The sequence below is a fragment of the Coloeus monedula genome (genome assembly GCF_965178545.1).
Source record: "Coloeus monedula genome assembly, chromosome: 2".
In the NCBI taxonomy this organism is placed as follows: Eukaryota; Metazoa; Chordata; class Aves; order Passeriformes; family Corvidae; genus Coloeus; species Coloeus monedula.
In genome coordinates this window covers 821,043-838,181 of record NC_138782.1, presented here as the reverse complement: position 1 = coordinate 838,181, position 17,139 = coordinate 821,043, and the positions used below count along the sequence as shown (strand labels likewise).

The window sequence follows — 17,139 nt, the reverse complement described above, 5'->3', positions numbered from 1 at the left end:
TCTGGATGCATGACTGGGAACCTTTAGGGTGCTCTAGGTTATTTAAGTTGTATATGCACCTGTGCCACAGCATATCGCTAAATTTTTACTTAGGTTTTACTAGGTCTGTCTAGAGACAGCTGTTGAAATGATGGTTGTTTCAGAAGTTTATGAGAATTCAGTTTTGGGAGGTGTGAGTAGAAAATGTGCTGGTAGCTTGAACTTGATTGACTTAAATCGTAAGTGCAGTAAAACTCATCCTGAAGTGTTGCTCTGAATGTGTGTTAGAGCTGGGAATTGCTGCTGAAGTCTCTGTAAACTGCTTTTAGGTAACTGGAGTTTTAGAAAATGATCTTTGAGGAGTTGGGTAGAAAGGCTCAGTTCTAACTTGAATTGGTGTTCTTCATTTATGTAGTATGTCCTCTGCAAACTGTATTGCTTGGCATTTTTAGCAGAGGAAAAAATGAGTTCACCATCAGGCGAGCAACCATCTTTCCTTTGGATAGTTCAAAGTTTCTATTTAGTGGTTCCATAAAAATTCTTGAATCGTGTTTGTTGCACTGATAGATGCACAGCTCCTCCACTTTGGCAGGAATCCCTACAAAGATATTCTCAGCATCTGTTTTGCAGTATGTCTCTTTAAATGTTTAACTTTATTGCAATTTTTTTGCTGGAAGGTATGATCTGCCAAAGTCAATATTTGGTTTTTTATAATGCAGGTTCATTTTTTGATGTCTATGAAAAATATTATTTCATCCCTTGGTATTTCATGAATGACTGAGCATATGTTAGCTGTCACGTACGGTGATACATCATGACAGCTATGGTGTATTTCCCTGTGGTTTACAACAGCTCTGGAAGCCTGAGAAGTGTTTTAGCTGGATCCTGTGTGATTTGATCCTTGCTGGAGTGGGGTGCTCCCATGTGCACAGCCTCTTGGCAGACACTCGGGGCGTCTTCCTGGGCTGCTGGTGGCCTTCTGTTTGCCATGTTGTAGAGAACCATTGCTTTCACTACTCCACAGTGAGCTGGAGGAGGCAGCTGCTTTTCTTTCCTTATTTAGTATGGCGCTCTGAGAGCTACGTCTAAATTCAACCTTTTAATCGAGGTTTATTTCAGGGCAAGGAGTGCATAACACTGGCAGTTCCACTGATGCTCTGTGTGTTGCTTCTCATTGTTTGATGTGTTCTAAGTACATGCAGTGGGTGAGAGTTGTTTTTCAGTAGTTACTATCGATATTCTAATCGTGGCTAGAAGAGTATTAGTTTGCCTAATCTCAGTAGTGTTCCTGGCAGGATTTTGGCTGCATCACTGGAGTACAGAATGTAAAACTAAGGAAGTCTTGGGCCTTGGGGTTAGCTGGGTAGTATGTTTAACTGGGGATTGCTGGATTGAGACCCTAACTTGAAGGCAGTGAATTAAAGAAAGTAGTCTTAGTATCAGGACATTGTTTCATGCCACCTTTTCCTTCACAAAGGCATGTGTTCATCAGTTTGGTTAAAGCTGCCACTAGGAGGCAATGCACCAGTCGTGATGGGAAGACTCCTTGGGTTTTTGGTTTTGGCCTTCCAGTTCCCACGTGCGGGTGGATGTTGTGTTCCCTGCACAGGTCTGTCCCTGGGGATATTTCCTTTACTGCGTGGGATTGGATTGTAACGCTGGTTACAGGCATTTGCCCTGTATCGAGGCAGAGCATGCCCTTGGGCCTGACAGAATGTCAAGACAGCCTTTATTTTGCTAGGGGAAATCTTCATTTGGAAGATTTTACTGAAACCTGGTGCATTATAAGGACAAGAAATTTAAGAAAGGTAGGTCGTAGGTTCAGCTAATTTGCTAGCAAGCTTTCCATCCAGCAAGGTGTTTATATTTCTTATTTCAGCTATGGGTGGTCTGTCAGTTTTTCTCTGTTCATGTTTTTTCTGGTTGATGCATTTTGTTAAAGTAGCACTGATTCAGACCAACAGATCGTGTTTAACTCAGGAAACTAGGGAAAGGTCCAGACAAAGATAAAACATCAGGCCTTGTATGCAAACTCACAGGTTGTGTACATGGTCTCTGACATCCATAGTACACGCCTTTTTGGTCTGAATGTATAAACTCTGAAGAAGAGTAGCTCTTGTAAAGTTTTGGCAAAGTCGATTGTGTGTGATGCCTGCAGCGTGACTCGTTCAGCATTTTATGGACTCCTTTCCTTCTGCTCGTCCACTGTCTGGGGGCCAGTGCAGAAACCTGGTTGTCAGTGGAAAGGCTTTTGTCTCGAGCTGGCCAGCTTTTAACTGAAGGCAATATGGTTCTTTTCTTGGCTATTTAAGCCCACTTGTAGGCTGTGGTCTTTTCCCTGCCTTTCAAATAGTCATTCACCCCAGCAAGACTTACATCTTCCTCTTTCAGATCCAGTTCAGCAAAGCACCTGTGCCATTGAGTCCATGAGCCTGTGTTGTGAATCTGTAGGCTGAGACCGAATTGCACATAGGATGGTCATCACTTCAAGGTCACATCTTCCAGGGCTGCGTGTAAATGTCTGGGACAGTTGGCAAAATTGTAATTTCTTAGGGGCAGTTTATCACATTGCAGCCTTGGTGGTCATGGAATGGGAAATTGAATTGCTGCTTTTCCAGGCCTGCGTATGACAGTGTAATTCGTGTATAGGTGTGAAATGTGTTAGTGCAATGTTTCTGTGTGAATTTACTGTGTATTTTAGGAGATTGGAGAAAGGTGCTTTTGTGTGGCAAAGTGCTAAGAGGCATGACAGCTGTTTGAAGGTGGTGCTGGGCTTGGAATCCATTTCTGATCCAGAGATTAACAAGCAGAAATTGCCAAAAATTCACTGAATATGCAGGTTTCAAACAAGTAGCTCCTGCTGCAGAGTTCTACAGTGCTGGTAACACGGTGTTTGCTGTACAAAGAAGCAGTGGTAGGAAGCTTAGGCTGACATTGGCAGAATGGACAGAGCACAAAGAAGAAAGGACATTCCAGAGTGGAAAGTGATTTACATGTTCTTAAAGCTGGATTACAGTCTGGCTCTCCTTGCATTATGCATTGCCGAATGCTAGATTCCCTAGACGAGAGAGGCACCACTGTAGTTACCTTCTGCAGAACATAACTTTTATTTGAAGGGCAAAAGGGGAAAAAGTTATTCTAGCCCTTCAAGCCTAAGAATAAATGTGGGAAGCATGAGCTGACAGTGGTCAGAGTGGCAGCTGACAGCAGCTGCTGTTAAACTTCGGGCTATAAAGGCAAGTTGAAGGATCTGTGCTCCTGCTTGAACCCTCAGTGGCATTACAGGAAGCCTGGCTGAGTGTAACAGACCCCTGGGCAGGGGAAGGATGGCATGGAAGAGGGGACCAGCACACTTAGACTTTCCTTGTTTTCAGGGGGTACACTGCATCAAATGCCAGCTAATTACTTGGGGAGCAGGGGGTGTTGGCTTCATCAGGGTCTTTCTGGGCAGCTCCAGTTGTCCTGTGTGCAGGCCTTGGGAGAAATAATGGAATATACTTGATTTCTGTCTCTAGGGGGAAGCTGATGCCAGCTCCTTGCGGGACATTGTTCGTGTTCACCTTCTCTGGTAGGCAGTGGAATGGGACTTTACAAGTAGGAGGGGACACAGGACAGCAGTCCTGGCCGCATGAGGTCATGGTCCGCAAACTCTGGAAGATGTTTGTTTTCTCCTTGATTTGCCTTTTGGTGCTATGGTTTTGAAAACAAAGGCAGACGGACTGGGAACAAAAAGATTAATTTTAGGGCTGGACTGAGTTCCCCTAGCTCAGTCACAGCAGGTCAAGTTACTCGAGAGATTTGTGACTCCCCAAGGACATGGGTTTGTGTTTGTGCAGGGGATATGTCATAGCTGAGGTACAGAAGACAGTAATGGACTTGTTGGTGTTTATTTTAAGAGCGGTTGATAAACTTGGAAGAGTTTTTTTCCATGTTGTTGAATTTATACAAAGAAGCTGTATAAAAATAACTGGCACCAGATGTAGAAGCAATAAACCAATGCCATGTGAAGTCTTGAAATTGTGGTGTGTAACCTAAGAAGTATTTTCACCTATTGGCAGCTTCATTATTGGCAGAATGCGAGTGATGGAATTTATTAGCTGTTAAACAATTTAATTTTTGTTTTTAAAAGGACCGGGTAAATGCATATCGCACTATGCTTAGTCCGAGCTCCCCATACACAGTGATTGCCAGTGTTTGTTGCTGGAAGTCATGGGAATCTTTTGGTACCAGTGTGTCAGCAAGAATTAAACCTAGCCTGTCATCTGACTGCTGCCTTACTTTCTGGGCTTGATTGCATTTGGTTCAGATCCGAAAGAAAAAAAAGTGACACCAACAGACTCCGTCTGACCTGTGTGCTTAACGTTAACCCCCCAGTACAGCAAATATGTGGAGTCACCAGTGTGTTTGGAATGCTCTGCTTTTGGCAGCACTTGGACCCAGTTTCACCGTTTCAACCAGTGAGGCTTACTGTCTTCTAAAAAGCCTATTTCAAAACACACTGTCCCAGGAGAGAGAAAACAAATTGTTTACACAAGCAAACTAACATAGAAGAACTAAACACCCACGCTTCTTTCTTCAGCAGTTCCCCTGCTAGGAGTTTCTATGAACTCATTAATCCAGTGAGTAAGGACAAACTTTTTAGTTCTAATCAAATGAGTCTTGATGTGACTGCTGATGCTGCTGAGGAAGGAAAGTTTGGCTATGATGATATCCCCTATTCAACTGGGGGATCAAAAAGAAGTTAGAGGAGGGAAAAGAGCTCATCCCGAAACCTAGGAAGGACTTTCATTCCTCCTAGTCTGGAAGAAGACAGCCTGGCAGAGGCTTTAAGCAGTTCTCCTTACTGTTAGAGCCAGTCGGTGCTGTGGCATCAATTCCTCCCTCTTTATCTATGGGCCGTATATGTCCTGGCCTTTCGAGGGACTGGAGGAAGGAAGCGGATAGGGGCCTTATTAGGGTGTGGTGATCTTGGTCCACCTTCTTAAATACAAGTGTGATGGAAGAAGGGGAAGGGATGAGAAGGCTGCTCAAACCTGCATAAAGTGGAGGTGTGGAATGTGCATGGTGTCCACCTTAGAGTGGAAGGTGTCCTTGCCTGTGGCAGGGCGATTGGAGCTAAATGACCTTTAGGGCCCCTTCCAACCTAAACTGTTCTGTGATTCTTCTATGAATATGAAATCCTGTCTGTCCAGGATCCTTATGCAGATGGCTTGGGAAGAAGGGGTAGAAAAGGAGAGGAGCTTTAGTAGGAAGTAGAAAATAGTGAAAATTGAAAAACAGGAGGATGGATGGATTTGTGGATGGAAACCTTACGGGTACAGGGAAGGAAGCTGGCAGAGTCATGAGGCTTCGTCCCCAGGGGTTCAGCTGCAAGAGTGAAGGCAAGCTGGGTGTAGAGGCTGTGGTAGGGGAGTCTGGGGCTGCTCAGGATAAGCAGAGTGAGAGGACAGTGCTAGTGAGGATCAACCTGATGGGAAAAGGGAAGAGGGTTGGGACAAGCAGCAGTAACCTTTGCACTGCTGGTGAATTTACAAGTCAGCTGTGACAGAAGGTGATGGGGTTATCAGAGGGAAGAGTAGCAGGGAGAAGTCAGAAGGAACAATTGTTTTTGGAAGGAGGATCAAGAAGAGCAGCATGAGGACAGGAAAGGTGACCTGTGCTTACGTGACTTTGAAGTTACGCAGACTGGGACCCGAGCCAGGAAGTTTGCTCGAGGCTGACGCTGCCAGTCCCATGGTGTGTATGTAAAAAACAGGAAGAGGAGTGGAATTAACTTGAGACAGATATTTCAACAGGTTTCAGCTTTGAATTTCCTGGGTTTCATTGGTGTGTGTCATAACCTTCTTGTTTTCACTACTTAATATTTTTTTTCCGTAAAGAAATGGGATGGAAGAAAAAACATTTAAGACTGTTTATCAGAGTCGTATGTTGTGATTGACTTTTCTCTTTTGTTTGGTGAACATATGTATTTAGAAACTAAATTGTAGATTCCAAATATTTGAATACTTGGAACTCCCTCAAAAAGAAAACATCTCCAAGGTGAATCCCTCCACCTCCCCAGTGCCCCAGATAAGCAATAGTTCAGTATGACAAAAAAGAAAACTTAATATTTCAGAGCATAGTTGGTCAAAGTTGTGCATGTATTTTATAGAACAGTCACTCTTTATAACCAGTCTTACAGACCTGATCATTATGAGGCATGTACAAGTGTCTGAAATTATTTTGAGGATTTAGAATGACCTGGTTTTTCCGGATAGGTCAGGTAGGGGCAGTACTATGCATTATGCTTTCTGCAGACTTTGTTCTGAAGAACTGTTACATTGCCCTATTCATGTCTCCCCTCCCCTCTGTCCCCAGTCAGATCCTCAAACAGGCAAGAAATAAAGACTGCAAACTGAGTTTTTCCCTCCAGGATTTGATTTGTGGGTTTGTTTTGATTTTTAACCTCCTAGTAACACAAAATAAGTGTAGGCATTCTGTCGAGGCATTCCATCTCCTATGATGTGTATATGGCACAGCGGACAGGACAGTGAGAACACTGTGCTTTGGGTTTATCCTGCTTGCTGTGTTGGCACACTAGTGCAGCAGTGAACTGGCACACTTCCATGGCTCAGTCTGCTTTTTCCAGTCTGTGTAGTCCGAGTGTGGTTCAGGAACAAATGACACACTCGGAGCCCGGTGGTGGCTTTCCCCCTGCATAATACAGGTTAGCAGTGCTGTGCTGTGGTGGTGCAGAAGGTGTCAAGTCCCTAGTGGGGCTAACCCAGTTCCAAGCCCGTCTCCACAGCCGAGACAAGCCATGATGCAAGCTTTCTGCAGTGAGCAGCTTACCTGTTCGTTGCCAGTGGGTCCGAGCTGGGCTAGGGCAGTGAAAACTCTGCTGTAGGCAGAAGCGTTTTGCCATCTGGTGTATTTACATGGGTCATCTTTGTGTGGAGAGCAGTGACCTTGGTTTAATTAATGCAAGATTTTCTTGGAGTCTCTTCTGTACATAAACCAAAACAAATAGATCAAGACATAAGCACTGTCCTTTTAACGTTTTTCTAGTGAAAATATTTTCTTTTGTTCTTTGAGAAGTAAATCTTTTACTTGGTACTCAGCTTCACGGTTTGCTGTTTGTGCACCCTTGAGAGTGGGGAACCACATTGGAAGTGTGCTACAAAAAGTGGTTCTTAAAGCAATCGATAGAATTCTTCAAAAGTTAGTAGTGAGTGCTGAGTGAATAAAGAAGCAAATTGTCCATCATGACTGATGTCCAGCTGTTTAAAATAAACAAACATAAAGTGCAACCTCAAAAACTCCAATGTCTGTTGGATTACATTAACCTCTTGGACAGAAAGCACTAGTGCAAATATAACTCATGGCATGCAAATACAATTGTTATTGAACAGAAAGCAAATCCACGCCCTGCATAGCTGGAGTGCCCTCAGGTTAGTCACTCGGTGCTGACCTGGCATGATTCAGTATGTGGGATGCTTTGCATCCTTAAACAGGCATCTTGAAAATGGATCCTTTCTAGGTCCAAGAATTTCAGTGGCTTTACACTAGCTGACCCACAGCACTTAGTGTACTTGCTTTAGGAGGCGAAAAATCAGGTTCAATCGCTGTAATTTTTTCCCCATTTGTTTAAACTTGGATAAATGTTTGCATATCACTTACTAGGTGAGCTGACCAGGGTATTTTTAAACATTTTCCAGTGGTCGATAAATAATAGTTCCGGTTTGTTTAGTCAGGTTGTCTCCGTAAAAAACATACGTCCAGATTTTTCTTACTCCTGCTGATATGTGGCTCCAGTATTACATTGAATTGTTTGCTCCAAGTTTAGATGTTTTTTCACCCAGTTTGTGTGTGTGTGTGATCAGGTATATATCATTTGCTAATATATACAAAGTTAAAAGTCTGATTTATTAATTGTTTAAGCTGATACGATGCTTTTTGACTTTGAGCTTCCTCTTGGGTTATGCAAATGTAGCAATTCCTGTGTGATGAAAAGTCGAAATGGGGTTTGGAGCGGCGGAGGGCTCCCACCACCGTGTGAAACTGAGTAAGAAAAATTCATGCTTCTCCTCTGATATCTTGGTATTGCAAAAGAAGCAAACAAAGGAAAGAAAAGCCGAAACCCCACCAAAAATAAAACCCAACCTCCCCAACACACACTTCCCCATTCCCTGTCCCCCCCCTGCTTTGTGACATGTTTGCAAAAACCAGAGGTTGGAAGGGACTTCCACAGTTCAGCTAGTCCAGCCCTCCCTCCGGGCTCATCGGGAGCTCGGGACCTTGTCCTCTCCTCTGGTCACACACCATTCTTTCCTCTGCATATGCCCTGATGACAATGAGGGGTTCCTGTGGGTCACCCCCATCAATGCAGTGTCAGAAATTGTCACTGCTGTGTGGTTTACTCCTTGAGAAAACCCTCTGACGCAGGGCAGTACTGTTCCCAATTTTCACGGGGAACGGAAACTAATTACACATCAAAGTTCTCACCAAATATGAGGCCCATTTCTTAAATCACGAGAGTGTATTAACTACTGGTACTTTTTGTCTTAACGGGACCGTGCAGAGGCCGAAGAGGGCACATGTGCTTCCTGAAATCCCAAAACATCTTCCTCTTTTAAAGATGATGCCACGCTGCTCAGGTTTTTCTCCTTGATACTTGTGAACATAGCATTTGGTTATAAGCCTGAGTTTTTGCGGTCCACAAAATTGCTATTTCGTGTCATATGCTGAAAGTGTGAATAAAGAAGAAGGGGTGAAATTGTACCTATCTTATGCTAACAGCTGAACTGACAAGTGTCCCAGGTGATTACATCTTGACAGTTTTGATCAAGGAATTCAAATATTAGCCCTTACCATAGACTCGGCTGAAATAAAGTACTTTGTATTTGACTGCCTTCGCTTACTCGGCTCAGAGGAGGAGCAGCCTGTGTACTGGAAATGAGCAGCTGCTGTCACTGGGAGCTATCAAAAAAAACAAGGTGCCAAGTGTGGTGCATTTCTGGTGATCTGGTTCCTTACTTAATAGCTAAACCATTAGATCAGTGACATAATTTACATATTATCTTCCGAATGTGTCACATGGAAGATGAGCATAAGGTCAACAGCAGAACAAAGAGAGGGTGTTTGTTTCCTGGCTGATCGGTGCCCCGATGCCTCATCCTGTGCTGAAGCTCGAGGCGCACAGCAAATGGCCCTTTCAGCGTTTGCATTCTGTGGTCTCAGAGCGATCAGTACAAGCTTTTAAATGGAGCTTGCAATAACAGCCGAAGGGGCTCCCGATCTTACAGATTCTTCTTGCACACCATTTAGTAGCTGCGCTGAACTCATTCCGGTAATTGTGGCCGTCAGTGGAAATCTTTCTTTGGCATTGGCTGTCTCCTGAACAGCAGTTTACTTCGCAAAACGTTTCATAGGGAATAATGGAACCATTGCTTGCCATTATAAGGGAATTACTTTCTTACAAGGAGATACCTGTTAAGCATATTGGTGATGCAAGAAACACAACTAGAAAATGGTACTGCGTTAGAATTGAAAGAAGCTATGTTTTGTCATTGTTCATTGTCATTGTTCAGTGGTGTGCAAACCATTTAACATTTGAGTATTTTTTTTAGTAGTGAAGAGCCTAAAAGATCTAAATATCTTTGAAAAAATTCACAGCTTTTGCAGTTCTTTTAAGATCACTTTTCTATCTCGCAATCCCTGTCTCATATTTACTTTTAAGGTCAAACAGCCTTTAGGTCTGTCTGCCTTTTTCCCCCATTTGTGTGTTGCTTTGGGTAAACAAGTGCAATCCTTTTCAATGAATTATGTGAAGAAAAATATATCAAGAGAATTTGTGTTTCCCTAGCTCTGAAAAGAGAATTGCTCTTACTGGAAATCAGCTGAAGCTTTTCTGGAAACACCGAGCAAAATGAGCACAAGCTTTGATGTACATAATACTCTGCCACATCCGAGAAATGTTTTAAGGTGGGGCAAGGGGGAGTGGCTTCAAACTGACAGAGAGTAAGTTTAGGTTACATTGGATATTAAGGAAGAAATTCTTCCCTGTGAGGGTGGTGAGGCCCTGGCACAGGTTGTCCAGGGAAGCTGTGGCTGCCCCGTCCCTGGAAATGTCCAAGGCAAGGTTGGTGCAACCTGGAATAGTGGGAGGTGTCCTTGCCTAGAGCAGGGGGGAGACAGAGACCTTTTTAGATCTCCAACCCAAGCCATTCTGCAATTCTATGATCGTGGAATATGTGAGCAGATAAAAGTGTTCAGGCTCTCTGAACCATCAGGAAGCCAGGTCTGTTCTTCCGCCTTGCTTCGTGGAGGATTGTCACCTCTGGCAGTGGTGTGCTCAGAGCTTTGTTTTGATGCCTCTGTTGGGCCAGGAGGTCAGGGCTAGGACTTGAGCACTGAAACCCTCATCCTGCTCTGGCATTCATGGTACAGGGGTTATATTTTAGGCACCTGGCTTTTCCCGGGTGCCTAAAATAACCCATGGTCAAGCCCAGCAGGTGGCTTGTCTTGTGCATTTCCATCCAAACGCAGGTGCTGAACCCCACCTCCCTTTGCACTAAAGCGTTGCTCTGAGTTCTGGAGTTCCTCCAGACCTTGAAGCTGATATTGTAATTCAAGCAATTACTTTTTCTTGCTTTTTCCAGGAAGTGCAGCTCAATGTTAAACTTTTTTAAGGCATTTGAAAACACTTGTGAATGTTTTTATTTTTATTATTCAGTGGTTTTGGCAGGAATCGTAAGTGGAAATTACAGAAATACTGCAAGAAACGCTAGGTTTTTTGTGAGGTATCTATGCCAGGGAATTTGGGACGAATAGAAACCTTCTGAAAGGTTATCCAAATCAAAGCCAGTCGCCTCCTAAATGTATTTCTCTGACATTTCCAGAGGCAAACAAGACATGAATGTATCAACAAACAATCATTCTCTTATAAGAGATTTGGTAGTATCCTCCATGACTAAACGCTGTGCCAGAGGAAATGACTTGGGGTTTTATTCCTTTTCAGTAATGTGGAAAGTATGCCATGGGAGCAAGCAGGAAAAGGTTGTTTAGTGGAAGAGAGGAAGAAGAAACCTGGGAAGGGGTACAGAGAGACAGCGGTAGCAGCAAACAGAACTCTCCTGGTAGTGTGCTGTGCTCGGCAAAGCTTGAGGATTGGGTTTTCTGAGGCATTCGGTGTTTGCATAACTATATGCTCCTGCTGGAAAGAGTGATGCCATGTCTGCTCATGTTGGTGGGAGCAGAGTCAGGCTGATTCTTGTGCCCTTTTCAGATGGGATTTTCAGATGCTTTCGTTTCGGAATTTACGGCTTCATAGATAAAAGAAGTGGGTGGACAGCTGTGAGTGAGACAGTGGATCTGCCCAAAATCTAAAGGGACTTAAAGCCTCTCCTGAGAGTGCAGTGCTGAAACAAGTTCAAAGCAATAAATTCTCTTCATCCTTTAGTCTCATAAAAGACTGCCAGTGAGTAGGATCTGGAATCAAGGGGAAAAAATAAGCCTGCAGGCAAAAGATTGGTTGAGGCAGGAGTGATGACTGGCTGAAACCAGATGTAGAAAGATCAGTGGATAAATCTGGCAGTGATGTTCCCACTTCAGGCTGACTCTGGTAATTATGCCGTGACTGAGCTGCAGAGGCTGGGACACAGCCCCTGAAGATCGGTCTGTCCGGGTGACAGTCTCTTAAGCACTGGCTGATACTTGGCGGCTCCATGCGTGGTGAGGAGGAGTCGGAGGAGTCGTCCTTGGAGAGCTGGCTGTGATTTAGCAGCATTGTTATGTTAAGCGGGATGAGCAGCATTGATGCAGTTTACCTGTGACCCCTCATTGCCTTTGAAAAGTTCGGGAGTGTTGCATATTTATGTTTCCTTTGCAGTTTATGAGGACAGTATTGTTTTCTGAAAAGGATTGCAAACTGTGTTCGAGGCCCTTCTGCCTACATGTGTAGGGAATGTCTATCTTTGTAAGGTCTTTTTTACCTCGTGGGCAGAAATATTGACTGAGAAGTACTCACTGACATCATACTGGTGGCTTTCTTCAGGGGAGCAGCTCACACAAACACGTTTCATTCAGGCAGCAAAGATAAAAGTATAAAGAGTGCTCGAAGGAAAAGGAGGGTGAGGGAATTTTTGTTATTCCAAGGTTTTTTAAACTCTTTAAATAAAATAGCAAAATACAAAAACACACCAGTGCGTAAAGAGCGACTTGCCATTTTTGCTGTATGTCTTACTTGTTTTTTACAAGTAATGTGCCCTTGCATTACTTGAATTTAAAACAAAACAAAACAAAACCAAAAAAACAACCGACCAGTCTGTAAACTCTTTCTGCAGCCAGAAGAATGATGGAAGTTAGAATTTCTTTTTACATAGTCCCCTCGCATTTTGCTTGTGGATACAGCTGTGTTAACACAATGCAACATTTGAGTTGAGAGGTCTGCCAGATCCTGGCACCAGTGATAGTTTGTAGACTGAAGGTCTTATTTGATAGATTTTCAAAGTGATACTGTGCTCAGTTGTATCTATGTTCCTGGAAGGAGGCTTGCAGTCAGCTTCTCAGAGGAAATACTTTCAAAAGGAAAAGTTTCATTTTGCCAAGATTCAGATAAGGTCAGAGTAATTGGACAAACCAGAGCTTTGTAGGTTAGAGATGAGCACAGCCTGCTCCCTGGGACTGTGCAAATGTACTAGGAGAACAGGAAAATGAAATGCATGAGGATGATTACATTTGCTGAAAATCTGAAGTTCTGTGTGTATCTCTTGGCATATTGTCAAGTGTAGAATTCCATTTGAGCAGGGTGGGGTTTTTTTACTTTTTTAAATTAAGTAAAATGTATTTATCCTTCCTGTTTCTGGTGTCCACTTTAAGACACCAGAAAATGGGTTCCCCAAATGAATTTTAGTTATTTTAATACTACGTATTTATGAATTGCTGTAAAAAATGATTGCAATATGATGCTAATTCGCTATAGGTGTTACAAGTACATCTGTAGTAGCTTCTATCTAGCTTCCATGCTTTTCTGTTGTAGGACAGTAGGGATTGTATTCCAGCTGTACCCCACTGCTGGCCAAGGGAACACACTGACAGGTAGCAATCACCATTAGTCTTCTGACATCAGCTGACCTTTGCCAGCTTATACTTAAGGTCTGGACTGGTATTTTCTCCTGTGTTTCTGTGGCTGCAGAACGGTATAACTCTTAATTTGCCTGAGGTGGTTTCTGTGAGAGCCTGTGCTCAGTGATTGCATGACCTTTACAGGTGGAGAATGAAAGAGGGCAGACTGAGTTTCTTCAGTGGGGTAACTTAAATTTAAAATACAGGGGAAAAAAAAAAAAGGTGATAATTCTGTGGGTCAACCAGCAAAAGGAAAGCTGCAGATCTCTTCCTTCAGTGGTGGCATACATGGAGTCTCTTCCTGCCATCTTCTTGCCAGTGTTAGTCTTTTCCTCAGTCAGGTCTTGTTAGGTTGGTCAAGAGATCAAAAATCCTAGTTAGGAACTAAAGAACGGGAAGCTGGTGCAGTGGGGATAGCCTTGATTCCTTAGGAAACCGAGCAGAGGTGGGGTAAGGAGGACTGTGGGCAGGAATTTTGCACGTTCCTCAGATTGCTGTGGCTGAGCTCAGGGGAGGCATACGGACAGACTGTCTCGTCTTTGCCAGGACTCATGGCCACAGAAAACGGGACATTTTGCTTTGTAAAAGCAAGACTGGAATGAGAGGATTAAAGGGAAGGATCCCGAGAAGTCCAGCGAGGTGGTCATTTGCTCTAATATAGTTAAGAATAAGAACATACAAAACAATCCACATAAAATTGCAGTAGAGGGAGTAAAGTAGGAGCTGTTTTGATGAGGAGTCAGAAGTCTCAGTTGCATACAGGCATGCAAAAGGTGCTGTGGCATTCCTGTGTGAATGAAAACCAGCAGGAGAAGGGAATGGAAGAAAGAAGATGAAAAGCACCTGGTTTTTTGAAACATACAGCTTGCATGGGCATGAGCATCCGTGCAGTAGCGTTGGACTTCAGGGAAATTTGCCAAGCAGACAGATCACGCCTTCTCCCTGCCCTGTCTTGTCGCTCACACACGGGAGCTCTGTCCTGGATGTGAGGAGCTGTGGGAAGGCAGCGCTGTGCATAGGAACCGAATGGAACCTCTGCCCACGGAAAGCTGGGGCAGAGTACTGGGACACACAGAACGCTCCCTTCCAGATGGCCAGGCAAGAGGCCACCTGAACAGCACAGTGAGCTGGCTCCTGCAGCCTGGTGGCATTTCCACAGGGGCTTTCTGAGCAGGCACCTGGGCAGCGTCTGGGTGAATCTGTCTCGGCTCTCTGCCTCAGTGCCTGGAACACAGAAGGAGGAGAGAAGGCTCCTCTCTGGTAGGTACAGGAGATGACATGCTTTGCTGACTTTCTCTACCCAGCTTCCCAATCAAAGGAGGGAGATTTTTTGTTTCTGTCAGCCTCATACAGTCCAAACTCAACAGGGACAACTTCAGAGCAGTGGTTTTCCAGCCTGTTTTGGATCTGACTAAACATCAGATGTGCACAGCTGTGTAGAGAAATGAAACCTCCTGACACTAGATTTGTTTTTCTGCAGTTGTTTCTGCATGATGTGGAGGAACCTCTCAGCTCTGAGGTAGGAGTCTGCCCCCAGGTTGTGGAGTGTTGCACCCAGCCTGGCCATCCATTTTACCAGCGAGCTCTAATGTCTTCTTGAGTATTGGATGGCAAAAAAGAAGTATCTGCACCAAAAGAACCCCTCCCAATAAATACAAAAAAAGCCCCAGCAGTGTCTCCCATTGTGCTGATTTTATTCAGAAATACTAAAACCCACTCAAACATGAAACATTATTTAGGTTACCCTAAATTAGTTTGAAATGACATTGTAGCCACAAAAGGTGGTGGTGGATTGATTCCCTGTCTGTGTGGAGCTGAGAAGAGCTCAGCTGAGGCTCAGAGTTAAGGTCCTACAGATAGCAGTAATGTTGCATAAATGGTAACAGTAATAGAAGTTATGAAGACGTTTAGAGCTCCAGAACCTCTTACAAGTGAAATAAGCAGTGGTTTTATTTGAGGCTTTCTTCCGACTGGAGTCATACCACTCTTTGAAGGGCGAAAACTGTGTATTTGTGTGTTTTCCTTCCTCTGTATGTTTGAGTGGAGAATGTAAAAATCCCAGCATGGTCTTATTTTGGTAATAGGATTGCATGCAGACATCCTTGTGGTTAAATTGAAAAAAAAACTTAAAACCCATGAGATTTCCTGTGAAGGGTTTGTTGTTTACAAATGAAGTGATTAATGACTGAGACTAGAGATGCAGGATCTTGCTCATAATGCTCTAATGTAACTCCTTTAAAATCTCTGGGATTTTTCATGTGTCTTTTAATTTGGCGTTGCCATTAAGGGAATAGGATCAACTTGGAAATTTGAGGGTTTTTTCTAATTCCCTTTTTGGGTTTCTTGGGTCTCCTTCCACCTTAACACTCTCAGGTGCAAATTTTCTTTCCAGAATTGATCTAAAGAAGATTTTTCTTTTTTTTTCTTTTTTTCTTTTTAATATAATTTGTTATGCTCCCTAGAGTGGAACAACTGCTCTCTATCCTTGTGTATGTGGCAAATGAGGAGACAGAGCTTAACTCATTTAATAGCACCTGCAAAACCACCTGAACTGAACATCATCTCTTAAGGGGTTAGTGTAGTCAAGTTATTTAGGCACACTTCTAGGTAAAGAAACACAGTTCACAATTCTTTAGAGCTTCACCAGGAGCATATCCTTTAAACATACTGATTTAGGAAGAAAGTTGGACTTTTTTATTTTTAATTTTTTTTTCCCCCCAGCACTGTTTTTTGTCTTCTCCTGCTCATCCCTTAGTGTTTGACTTTCACAACAATGCAGAATTCAAGATTTTTCTTTCAGCCTTCAAAGTCTGCAAACCCTGCCTGGAAAACAGGCAGGTTCCTGAGCTTCCTGGCATGGCTGCTTTTTAACCAGAATTCAAGTGGAAAAATGTAACCTTTTCTAGTGCTCTTGTGGTAGGACCTCTGGAAACAGGGTGAACTATTTAAAGCTTCCTGCTACATGTTAAAACCAAAATGTTTCTTTTCTCCTGCTTGTACCTCTCAGTTTCCTCATGTACTTTTGCTTGCCAGGGTTTTTCATTTAACCCTTCTTTTCATTTAATCTCCTCCTCCTGCCTTGGTCTTCCTTACCCGTGTCAATTCTTTTGCATAAGGCATTAGAGGGAAGCAGAAGCATGCATGTGTTTGGTGTGGGGTATGTGTCAAACTTGGGGTTTTACCTGTCAGCATTCTCTGTCCCAGCTGCTTTGTTCTGCTCCATCTCCCTCTGCAGCCACACCACTAAACTGGGTTTTCGCTGCTGCTGACAGCCATTTTTATTTTCATTTCTGCTTGTATCAAATCAAAACCTGTGTCTGTATTTCTACTCTCTAATGTTTTGCACTTGCATTATTTGCCCTTTTGGTAACTAAAACTTCCAACATAGCTCCCTGCTGTGTGATTGGTAAACGTGTGGGCAAGGAGGAGAGTTAGGCTGTTTCAGTACAACTACAGGCTCACCTGTAAAAATCCGAGAAGGACTTCTTAGCATGGAACTGACTCCTGCTTAGTTCAGAAGCTGATTCACAAATCACTGGTGTGAATTGGTCGTGACTTCAGAGGAACTCTGCTCCTCTACTTTCAGGTGGAGATCACCCCCTTGGTATTCCCCACATGATGCATTAGTATATTGTCCTGGGTGTTAAACTGTCCGTTCATTTTACCTGATAGTGGAAAATGCAGGTTCTTCCTAATTTCATCTTCAGTTCCTGACTTGAATATGACTCAGATGCATTTTAGAAACTTGAAGCAGCATTTTTTGGGGGGTGTTTGGGGGTTTTGTTGTTGTAGTTTGTTGGTTTTTGCTTTAGTGGTAGAGTATTTTCTCCCTTGTGGGTGATTTTAAACTGGTTTTTTTCCCTCCTGGTAAGTCCCACTAATACTGTAATATTTGAGAGTGGATTGTAATGACATCTAACATTTTGTTCTGTTTGTACTGTAGACTGAGGTCAAGTAAACAAAGAAAGCAATCATTATGTTTTAGCATTCTTTTTTAATGAGCACATTAAAATCTACTCACAGCTACAGGATCAGCTGTGAAAAGAAGGGAGAAAT

The 17,139-nt window shown here is 43.3% G+C and overlaps 1 protein-coding gene across 5 annotated transcripts in view; it reads left to right on the top strand.

Annotated features, from left to right (window-relative positions):
* Nucleotides 1–17,139, top strand: part of RIN2 (Ras and Rab interactor 2) — a 62,767-nt gene that overhangs the window by 5,910 nt on the left and 39,718 nt on the right. The window lies entirely within an intron of this gene.